The sequence below is a fragment of the Odontesthes bonariensis genome, chromosome 15 (assembly GCF_027942865.1).
Source record: "Odontesthes bonariensis isolate fOdoBon6 chromosome 15, fOdoBon6.hap1, whole genome shotgun sequence".
In the NCBI taxonomy this organism is placed as follows: Eukaryota; Metazoa; Chordata; class Actinopteri; order Atheriniformes; family Atherinopsidae; genus Odontesthes; species Odontesthes bonariensis.
Window position 1 is genome coordinate 25,467,923 of NC_134520.1, and position 12,726 is coordinate 25,480,648.

Genomic DNA, 12,726 nt, shown 5'->3' on the forward strand with positions numbered 1-12,726 from the left:
TTGCTCCTTCCTTCAAAAATTTACAGTGAATGTTCCCCTGAGCCACTCCACTGGTGTTACTTTCTCACAACACCTCCCAGACTTTATGGAACTGAATGAATGTAAAACATATCTAATTTACCTGTTTAAGGGTTCAACAGTCTCATCTCTCTTTCACTATGAAAGGGGTAACATTGTGTGTTACCAAACTGAATTATGGGTCTGTTGCTTTACTTTGCCAGTGTTGCTTGCAGCAGAGATGTCAGTGTTGTGAAATCATTCTGACTGGAGATTCAAATATAAGTGTTGACAATCATCTCATGTAAATGCATCTTTGCTGTTCCTTCTGATGGAGCAGCACACAGGCCTTCTTCTTCAGCTGCTGTCTATAAACAGGAGAAGCTCAGTTAACTCCCTGCCCCCTCCAAGAGTAAACAAGGAGAGTGGGAAAGTTGTCCACATTGAATTTTCAGTTTACCCATCATTAATCGAACACGATCAAAATCATCATCAAGATGTTCAATACACCTTCTAAGGTCTCAAACAAAAAGAAAGTGTCCATCATAGACCAGTTTTGCCTAGCTGCCGCCATATTTCTACCTTCTGAAACTCATAGTTTCCCTTTATCGCCGCATGGTTCAAGCTGGTGCAAAAATAACGTATTTTTTCCAGTCAGAGAGGAAATTCAGGTTATGTAAATATGGTTACAATTTTATGTTGATCAGGATATCAAAAAGTGTACACAACCCCTCTCAAACTGCTTGGAAAATCCATTAATGATTGAGCCGAATTGAATCAATCTTATCTTACTGATATGTTTACATGAGGCATTTTATTCTGATCAGGCCATTAATATGATTAAAACTGGTCCATGTACAGTAACTGTAGCTTAAAATGCAAACATCAGGCATTAAAGGGATATTAATTAAATAATTAATTTATTCATTCATTCATTCTTTGCTCATTTATTCAAGTAGGGCTGTATGTACTGTATGAATAGTCAGTAACTTACCTGCAGTACACAGCATTTCTTTGGCATGTCGTTTCAACTGCCAAAGTGTCAGCATATCAAAGATGTTTAATAGAGACTTTACAAGCTTTGAGGGCAAGCCTCAAGTGGCACTTTGTGCAACATCAAGTTGGTATCATGTTTCTAACTTTGAGGCTGATGTTTGGTCAACCAAAAGTATGGGAACATGACAACTGGCCCCCTTAAGCTCAAAACAAAACCTGAGGTGTAAAAGCAAGAAGTTGTGGCATTACTGAGGGCCTCACGTCAAACTGTGTCTTACCAGTGACTGAATAAGCCTATTACCTTATATTACTCCAACAAACCCAATTATAACTGAGCTCATTCACAACCACCACTACAGAGGGGAAAAAATGTGTAAAATATGATTCTTGTGTAATAAAACTGAAACAATATCAAAGAAGAAAAAGCAGTTTGTTTGGGAGGGGCTAAGGTAAAGACGTACTTTTTACATACACAGGGCAGAACAAGAGCAGAGAAATATTTGTGTGTGTGTGTGTGTGTGGGGGGGGGGGGGGGGGTTATTTGATTTAAATGGTGGCATTGACTCTTGGGGGAGGTGCAGACATGAGATCTGAGCCTCAGATTGCTGGATCAGTCAGCAGTGACCTTCCTCTTTATGTCCCGGACAACTCTCAGTATTACAGTATTGCATTTTGGTCAGACAGGAACTGGCCAATGCTGGAGTAGATGGGTCATAGAAAGTGTTCAAGTTTCAGTGTCCAAACAGTGCAGATGAGCCTATGAATCCAGAAAATACAAGCAGACATTACTTTAGAGATGGAAAAAGTCAGATAAGCTGGGAGAAGACACGTTGGACAGCAGGATACTGAAGCATTTATCATGATAGCTCTAGCAGATGAGCTTAGTTGAAGCTGTTCAATCAAGCCAGAAGTTTAAGTTTCAATGCCAAGTTCAATATGGAAACAGACAAAGATAAACAGGAGATGTGGTTGAATTTACCAAATAAAAACCCATTTACAGAAGCAGTGGCAGCTGCTGTGGATAAATGAATGCAAAAATTGGCGCTTCTAAAATGTACAACAACTGATAATCCCAGTGACACTGTTTGATTGGCAGATGGGTTCGGGGAAGGGTAGTGCTGGAACCCCATTCAGTGAGTCGTAAGCAGTAAAGCTGTGGGCTGAAAAATAATCAGTGTAGCTGACTGCATGCATGAAAAATGACAAATTCACACACAACCACAAAATGATGACAGGAAAACACAAGCAGTAGCCTTCAGTTGTCTAGCTGTTGAGTGCGTAGAGGAGCTGCATCTCTATGGCAACCTGGGGAGCGAGAGGTCACTGTGTGTGCATGTGCGTATGTGAGACAACAAGGCTAATGTCATTTCCTGTGCTCGCTGGCAGCTCTGACTTGATTCTTATCGGGACGTGCCCATCCCCAGTGTTTTAGCACAGACACTGTTGTCTCTTAGTGACGCTAAAGTCGATACAAATTAGTTCTCATGTTTTCCATAAAACTTTTCACAGCGTAAATATCTTTAACTGCAACATTTGTCAACAGTAGCGCTGCAAAACTCAACATCATTTGTCTTGTTGAAGAGCGATTTGTCTACAGAGGAATTTAATACTGAGGTCACGTTGTTCAGGAATAAAGATGCAAAGCTATATATGGCACTGCAGTGAAAGACATTTTTTTTTTAAAAACTCGTTCTTGAGGTGAAGTATCGTGGATGATTTGAGGCCGCTCTTCTGCCACTGGGCTTGGAAAGCTTGCACGTACAGTGAATTCCCAAATTCATTATTGTCAGAGTGGCTGTTTGCCAGCTGCAGCTCAGTCCTTCTGAGGGATGCAGCAAGTTATTAAACCTCAAATCTTCCACAGAATCATTCTCCAATAGCAAAAATCAACCAAGAAACCGTTAATGATGGAGGATTGGTACAAAATATCTCCTTAACATTGAGCAGATCTGATCTTTGACTACCAGAAATGCTAGTGGAGGGTTCTTGCTAAAAAGGGGGTTGACCTGTTTTTAAAACAATGGCTTCCATTACTTTTTTTCTGTTTTAGCACTGTGAATATTTTGATCGTAGTTATTGTTGGTCTGTATTCAGGTTCTACGTCTCTTTGTTACATTATGACCATCTATGCTTGTGACCTATATGAGGATCATGGATTATGAATGGATAATGCATAAATGAGATGATAATAAGTGTCTATTTTTGCCACTGTATGTATCATTTGAATGGAAAAAAAGGGCAGTGACATAGTAGTATCAATTATTTTTACCACATAGCCACAAAAGTAGCTTGTAACTTGTGCCTCTTCAGACTTTACGCCAGCTTTTATGAAGTTAAGCCACAATGTACTACAATGGACCTACGAAACTGATGAAGGCAATCATGGTTGATGTATCCAGACTGTAAGATGATAATCCTCTCTAAATTGTTGGCTTTAAATCGATTATTCTACTTTTTTCTCCATGTTATGTCCCCCTTGGCCAGGTGACTATGACAACCGGAGGACATCATGCACATAAAGCTTTTGTAGAATTTCTTATCTGCTGGAATCCCATTGATTTGTGTTAGCATGTTTTTCCCACATTTACTTAGTTTGAGTTTCCTTGGTTTGTTCACAACATGTCAAGTGTTGCACTGGTCAGCTCATTTCATGCTGCCGTCTTATTGGTTGGTTTGTACACCTGTGTTGAAGCAGCAGTTTCATCCTGGACTTAATTAAAAATCTTGTCACATGATCTTTTTTGTCAAAACTCTTAGAACAACAGCCTTTGAGCTGGAGGGCTGCATTAGGACTGGGGCTCGGCGGAACGCAAACATCACTGGAGTGGGTGGTTTTAATGTTGCCGGCGGTGGGAGTGAGGGATTAGAAAATAAACTGCAGTTCCTGCTGTCACATCGGCTCAGGAGCCAGCTTGCTTCAACCATAGAGTTGGAACGAACAAATAAAGTTTAGAGGAAGATTAAAGCAATACTTTACAGAACTATTCAGTTACAAACAGCTTTAGGTGCATTGCTGCCACCTTCTAGATTGTAATGTAGATTTTCATATTTTTTGTTTATTTGATTGCTGATACGTGCGTGTAATACAAAGATCATGAAACCGCTAGGCTGATGGTAGACTCAGTTATGTAAATACTATTAGTTCTGTGCCTTTCTTTATTGCTGCTCTATTTTGTTGCTTTAAATAGCAGCATCTTTCATACACAAGATGATTCACGGTAGAGGTGCGTGCTGGGATCGGGATCAGGTTTTATGTTACCCATGTCACGGGAGCATGTGGTTACGGTGAGAAATCCTGCAGTAGCGGTATTATGAAAACAGTCCTGTACAGGACTCCTTAAACATCCCTCACAGTCCAAAATTGCAATATATATATTTGGCTTTAACTTTTTTCAGGATGCTAAGCAGACTAAAAATGGGTCCTGCATTACGTCACTTAAACAGTGACGATTAAGCTACTAAACAGATATTTGCAAAATGGTAAAATGGTACAAATCCATTAAATTAAAATGCTGGATGTGGAAAATGCATGGCAAATGGGTGAGTTTGCTGAAAACTTATTACAGGGTTATCTGAACCAAAGTGCTTACAGAGCTTTCATTTTCAGCTAGTCGATATTTCACGTATCACTCTAAGATAGAATTTAATAAGAATATTGGCTATTGATGCCATTTCCATGTCTCCTATCCATGCAGATTTAAATAAAGAAAAAGAGAGGAAATGTAAAAAGAACACAAAAAGTTGAAGGAATATGGTACACGAATGGAAAAAGTGTTTAGAGAGCAGGGCAAAAAGAAGCAAAGGACAGATGAAGAGGGATGAGGAGAAAAGTAGAGTGAAAAGAAGAAGGAGTGGCACATGAGTACTGATAGATCATGACTAAGCATTACACTGTTGGCTGTAAGTGAAGCCATTCATCAGGTGACCTGTCGCTCGGTCTGCTCTTCATTCAGTGCTGCTTTCTCTTACAACAACATTTCATCACTTAACGGAAGAGAAACAGCTGGCTTACACAGAGCCAGGTATCTATCTATCTATTCTAACTTGAGTGTAGATAAGCAGATTTTACAAATAAATCACAATGAATTCACTGAGTACTTTCTAAATGATCAGCAGTATGGTGTAGTCTGGAAAGAAGCAGTGAAACAGGTCACATTTCAGGGGAATATTTTCTTTTCCTTGAGTGAAACATTTTTCCAAACATACAACCACATGAATTAAATTCCTCACACAAACCAAACAGTTAAACTTTTATTTGCTTTATCTTGCCCTCAATCGTTTTCAGCGGTTTTATGTGGTAAAGTGCTGTTTCAGTGCAACAGGAGATATGTTTAAATATAGAGCTACAGTACATCACAGTATCATCAGCTTCAAAGTATGTTCGTTGAAGACGTTTTTGATCCATTTTGAATTAAATAAAAAGGACATAATCCAAGACTGATCCCCTTACTCCAGAGAAACTAGAAGTCATTTTCAGTCTTCTTGCACAGAAACATATTGATGTTCTTACAATCTTTTCCTGCTAAGTTTCTTGCTTTATTATTTTATAACCCAAAGTTAAAAGATGGATAATAACAAAGCACAACCTTTCAGAGTTTTTCACTGAGCACAGAAAATAAATCTGTTCTACATAAACATTCACGCAGAAAGATAGCTGGTGAGGGGTTTCTTTTTTCTTTATGTTTGACCCCAATTTTTACTTCCACGAAAACATTCAGCATGAAAGCAGAACATTTGTTTTAAATGTGAGCTTCTTGCAGTTGTTGGACAGCCTGTAATAAAACGTTTTAAAATGTAACTAAAGAGTTCAGCTGGTTATTTAATATCACTATTCGGTGACCTTTGACCTTTGAACATTTTCAGCACTCAACAGTTGATAAGTGGTGCGCCCTTCTCCAGTATAATGTCTTTGGTTTGGAGAAAAAGTAGGGCTTTAAGTTATGAAGGTCTACAGTGGCACGGCTGGTCTGCTCCTGATGTCGTCTATATGAAGGGATTTAAGCCTGTTCATTCCAGATATGCTATATAGTTGACTGTCTTTTGTTGTACAAATCCTGCCTAACCCACCAGTGGGACAGACAGTAGAATGAGTAAAGAGCGATTCAATTGCAGTACTGAGTACTTAGTAGAGGGCAAACACTCCCTACAGAAGCATACAATACATACAGTATATCTTTTCTTCCCCATTTTAATAGTTGTATTTAAATATCTTTAATTAGGTAAAAGATTTTCAGTACACTTAATAATATTTCTTCAAACAGAATGGATACAATTGAGGGAAAATGTAGGATGGGGTGAGGAAAAGATGATGATGGAGGAAAGCGAGAGGAGTAAGTGAGGTCTGTGGGGACAAACAATACCCAGTGATAGTGCATACTGTCTCTGTCGTTTCTGTGCCGGGCAGTTTGATGCATTGCACTGCTGGACCAAGGACAATTCAGCGAATGCATACAGCCTGGCATATCTGCATATCAATTATTTGCAGATGCCATAAATTTGGCTTAATGGAACTGTCAGTGTCTGCCATAGCATATTAACTGAGCTTTGAGCTCAGCTGCAGCTGGTTACAGCTGGCAAAGAAGACGGGCCACATCTGCATCCAGGCGGAGAACAGCAGGAAGTGTAGCAGGTGATATAAGAGGCTTGTGCTGACTTGAGTACAATAGGGATGTCTAAGAGTTTTTTCTCAACACCTCATAATACAATAATTCAATTTCCACTAAGCTAAATATACCAAATGTGTGAATTTAGATAGAAGAGTGCAATTTCTTGTTAAAAACAAGTGTTCAAAGTCTATTAACTTTAAACTCAGTTCACTGTACTTATTTTTTTCAACATTTATACATTTTCACCTTCAAATCCAACAATAACAAGCTGCATTATTACATGTCATGTGATGTAACAAGGTACACAATTAAGTAAACACAGGTGAACTTTAACAAAGCAGTCGACAGTCAGTGTGGGCCAAAAGAGGCCACTTAAAAGTCCATTCTGCTTAAATATCAAGGCTACAAAAAAAAAAGAATATTTCTGCAGAGGTGCGGTGCACCAGTCTACAGATCAGTGACCCAAGAGTGTACTGTCAGATATTGACTGAACACAACACCCCTTCAAGAAAATGCGCCTAAATTACTTGAGCCAATCTTTAATCTTTAAATACATTCTCATACCTCAACTCTTTACTCCAGGATCCTTCTATGAGGATCCCTTGTGTGAGATTTGTGGGAAATTCTGCTTCAACACTGAAACATCTCAGGGTAATTTTGATACCGAGCTTTTTTGTATTAGAAATAATAACAGGGGTTATTTTTTAATTATTCAGTGTTCTTCCACCCCTCCTGCACTGAAATCACATGTGAACTACTCCATTTGTAGCATATATCCCTGGACTACAGACCCCCTCTCTGAAAGCTCAAACTGCTTTGATTGGTTAGCTTCATTGGTCTAATTAGACACAAACTTGTTTATCAGTATTGGGCCACATACGGGTGAATTGATGACATATAGTACAAGATAAATCCCATACAATCATTTAAATGCCGCATTTGAGAAAATTGGGAATTAATTTGGGGTATGAACGTCTTGTTTCCACTGTCATAAACAAGCTGACAAACTTTAACATGCTAATCGTGATTACAAATGATGAGTAACAGGTTAAAAACACTTCTTGTGTATTGTATGTCACTATTTAGATTAGTTCTTATGAGCCTAAACTAACCAATTATCATATAAGAAGAGGAGGGCTCAAAAATATAACTTGGACCCATCAACATTTAAACAAAATAGCCATCATGAAGGGTAGACTCAAGGACGAGAAAAAGGAAAGGCAATGCAGCATAAGCCTTCATTCATCTTCCCGCCTTCTTTCCGTATGTCTGTTCTTTCTTCCCTCCTCTGCCCCCCAGGGTCTCCTCAGGGCCCCCATTATGTTAAACACAGAGCCGTAAATTCTCACAGCAGAAGACAGGCAGAGGTCAAGGCTGGGGGTTTAATGAGTAGTGGAGGCTTGCTTCTTTTAAAACTACATTATGAGCAGCTTCTACAGCCACTACTATAATGGTTAAGATTTTGCATCATCCCAAGCACCTTTTAGTTTCCAGAAGATGCTTTCAGTGCCAGTCTGCCATCAGAATCATTGGGATTCTATGTCTTGCCCAGGCACACTTTGGCATGTGGACAGGCTGAGGTTTGAACCACCATTCTGATGGTTAGTGGACAACCCACTCCATTACCTGAGCCATGGTTGCCCACAGCTGACAGCTTATAATACCATCAACTCAGACTCTCGGGATGGAGGATCTATGTCAACAGGGGCCTGTGTGGATCCAGCTAGTGCCAGTTTATCCCACAGAATGTTGATAAGATTGGAGTCTGGGGAGTTTGAAGGCCAGGCCAATGCTGCTTTTTAAACTGTTCCTGCGCAGTTTCTCAGGTGTGTATCACACTGTACTGCAGGAGAGTCACAGAATGCTTTAATGGAGAGCTTGCTGTTGGTCTGTAACATTGTTTATGCGTGGGTCCGGGAAGCAACACTTGACAATCGAACACCACACTGTCATGGGATGATCATGGTCCAAAGATGTTGGGATGCTGTGTAAATTGTAAAATAAAAACCAAATGCAATTGTTTGCAACTTGTGTCAAGCGATATTTTATTCACAGCAGAACATAGAAAACATGTCAAAAGTTGAAAGTAAGACATTTTACTATGTTATAAAATATTAGCTGATCTTGAATTTGATGGCAGTAAATCTTCTTAAAAAAAAGAGTTGGGACGGGTCGATTTTTACCATCGTGTAGCATCTCCTCTTCTTTCAACGACAGTCCATACATTTCTGGGAACTGAGGAGACCAGCTGCTGGAGCTCAGCTTACAGAGAAGAGGTTTGTTGATGTGTAAGTTGCCAGTTCCATAGGCACTAATGCCCCATACCATCAGAGATGCAGGCTTTTGAACAGAGCACTGATAACAAACTGGAGGATCGTTTTCCATGATTATCAAAACGAATTTTAAATAGTGACAAAACAGTTTTCCACTTTGACTCAGTCTACTTTAAATGATCCAGAGAAGACAGCAGCTTTTTCACAGCGAACTGTGTTCACAGACAATGGTGTCTGGAAGTGTTCCTGAGCCCATCCAAGGATTTCCATGACAGAATCATGCCTGCTTTTAATTCAGTGCTGCTTGAGGACCTTCAGATAACAGGCATCCAGTATTGATGAATGTTTTGACAACATTATGAACTGTATATGGTGGAATATTCAAAGTCTCATTGAGGAAAATTGTTCTTATTTGCTCCACAGATTTTCTTGCAGATTGCAGAATCTCTGCCCATCTTTACCTATAAGAGATCTGCTCTTTTTATACTCAATCATGTTACTGACATGATGCCAATTAACTGGATTTAGTAGCAACAACTGTTTAATTTTAGTACCATCAAATCAAAGAACATTTTATATGCATTCCATGTTCTGTTGTGAAAACAAATATTGGTTCATGTGATTTGCAAATCGTTGCATTCTGCTTTTATTAAAATATGATAGTATTCCAACTATTTTGGAGATAAGAGTTGTACGTTTAGAAAGATATGTGTATGCTGTTCGTATGTCATCAACTTTGTCTTCCATAAGCTGATTGTCCTCATATTCTGTGTTTTATTACGTTGGTTACACAGTACATTAATGTGCTGTAAGCCAATGCCGTAGTTTCCAGCATCATTATGTGAAGCCCTGTATGTCGATTACAATTACAAGCCAAACAAATGATGGTGTGAGTTATCACAAGGTGAATTTGAGTACACGTAGGAGTGAATAAAGCACTGTTTATTTCCAAGTTAATGTTAGTATGAAGAAAACATCAGTTGGAACACACTGTCTGAAGCTTCATTCTAAGTGCTGGCTCTGCTGGTATGTCATGCACAAAAGTGCCAAAGCTAGAGGCCTGAGGGATTAGCATAAGAATGAAGATTCCTCCCACTCTTCCCCCAACTGTTCTTATATTAATACTGCAGATAATATTCTTCACACAGGGATAAAAATAAAAGCTATCCTGTCACAGAACTTTATTTCAGTTCACGAGAGAGACTCGGTGTACTCTAATTAAATCTAATATAATTTCCAATGCTCACTGGACAGTGGCCGCTCACACACAAATCCCCCTGCTTCAATATCCAGAATCACCCCCTGTGTGAAAGCAGCTGAACAAAGACAGGCATGAGAGGGAAGAGGAACAATCAACATTGATTTTTTAAAGAAAAACCCAGTAACAGTATGACCTCTCTCTCTTAAGCTCATTATCAATAGTTCATGATTATCATAGCAAAAGCAGAAAGCAGAAGCTGGCCCACACACAAGCTAATCGCAGAAGCTGATCTCAGTAAAAAAAATTCTAAACAATCTTTGAGGCAGGGACTTTCAAATGTTATGTTTTTGATTGATCCCTTTTTGACATTTTTTTAATTGTGATATTCATCTTGCAGTTTTATCTTTTATCAAAGCATTCTCGTTTGAGTTTAATTTGTATGTAAACTTGGTTTGTTTCTTATGCTTGTGTCAAATGTATGTGTAGTGTGTTTGTAACCGTGCTGTTGCTGCTGTCGGGATCTTTGATCTCAGTAGTGAAATAAAGGTTATTATAATAGTAACAATATTCGTACATTCCTCCACTGGCGTCATGTGATCCAAGTCATCAGGCAGAATTATTCATTTGAGTAGACGGTGACTGTTGCTTCGCTAGCTGGCAACCTTTGCTTGGTTATCATACTGAAGAATGTGACAGGTTTACTTTCTATCCAACTGCTGAAAAACACCTTAACACCAGAATCTAGAAGCTTACTAAGACATGTCTGTATGATGCATTCAAGTTTGATAGAATAGTAAAGACTGAACACCTCAGTAAAGCTTTCCAATCGCTTTAAACACTCATTATCACCTATTTTTTAGTTAAGAGCTTATTGTAGAAGTGATTTATTAAACTACAATTGGCAAAAGTACTTGTAAACCAATCTAAATTCAGCTTAAAAGCAAAAATGTCAACAAATAATATAAAACTGTGCAATCGATATGACATAAGAGGTAAAAATGTTAACATTTGCTTCTATTATCTCAAACATATTATCATAAATATAAGCAAAACGTGCTAAATGTTCCTCTAAATACACTGTTAACACCAATAGTCACAAAGCAACTCTGTGGAGACAAACATCTCGATTATCAACGGTACCTCATCTTTTCAGCTAATTAGCAAACCAAAAGGCGATTAAGCACAAGTCCTATCCTGTCATGTTGGTTTCAGGTTTCAGCTGTAAATCAAGGCCATCAGATTCATTCATTCAGCGTACAGATGCTCTGCTACTGTCAGCCGCTAATTCAGCTGAAACCGCATTACCATCCTGCTTTATTAGGTTTACTGAGTGTCTGTCTAACCAAGCCTCACCCTCCTCCACCCAAGTAAACACACTGAAAAATGGGGCATGAAAAAAGCAATTGTTTTCCAGTGCATGTGAGCTTTTGCTTTTTGCAGTGTGCTGATGTTAAGTAATGAGCGCTTGTGGAACTGTATGCAAACATCTCAAGGACTGCCATCTGTGTCAAGTAAAAGAGGACAGATTTAAACAATCTCCTCCTTTTTTCATCATGGGAAGTGTACGGTCACTGGTGGATAAAATGGAGTCCAGAGCCCTGACGAGGGCACAGCAGGAATATCAGGAAGGCAATACTGTGTTTTTCACCCAGGAACTACTCCAACACCTCACTTCTAATGTGAGCAGACAGAAAGATGTTGAACTGTTGGCTCAGACTTTCTGTCAATGCTGTCCCCCGTAGTTTCCGTGTAATCTGCCAACACTGTGTGTGTACTCATCAGGGCGGCCATGGCTGGAAGGTTGGCGGTTCGATTCCCACTCTCACCACTCAAAAAACAAAAAGATTGGTGGAACTGACAGCTAGAGGTTTCTGTCAGTCCACCTCCTTGAGCAAGGCACCGTACCTGTCTTGGTGTGTGTGTCAACAAGTGCCAACCGGGATGGGTTAAAAGCGGAGTGTATGCATGACAAAAATTTAATCTCAAGGTAAATTGTTGCCAGACCAAAAAACCATAATCCACTCATGGTGATCTTTAAAGACTTTAACTACACCTTTCTGCCACACTTCAACTTTCTAAATGTTGAGAAAGTGGTTTTTCATTTGATTATTTTGTTATCTTTCTATAACAGCAAATCTTTAATGTTAATCAATACCGCAGCAATATAATTTCCCTTAAGGAATAATAGAGTATCACTGAAATGCCAAAACCAAACAATGGGCCTCATGCAAGAACCGTTCGTACGCACAGATTTGTTCTTAAATCGTCCGTACGAGTGATTTAAGAGAATTTGCGCATTTACCAATCTTTTCGTATTTTACGTTTTCTTTCAGGTACGAACAGAATTTACGAGTGATCCAGACCTGTCGTAGGAGTTTCGTAAAATAGTCCGCTGTTATTCCAATCAAGTTTGCTTGACTAATGGATTGTATATTTAATTACTTTGAAGAAAACATAAATAAATATACATTATACCCCATAATTATGCTGACATTATTCTGTTTGACTTAAATCACGCACTAATTGAAGGTTCATTTGAATCTGTATAACAAGGTCAATGGGAAGCGTAACCAGCGGCTGTCTTGCTACTTTTGGATGCCTTAGCAGCAGCGCGTCAGGCTCTTGGAAGAGACCGTGTGGAGACAAACAAATG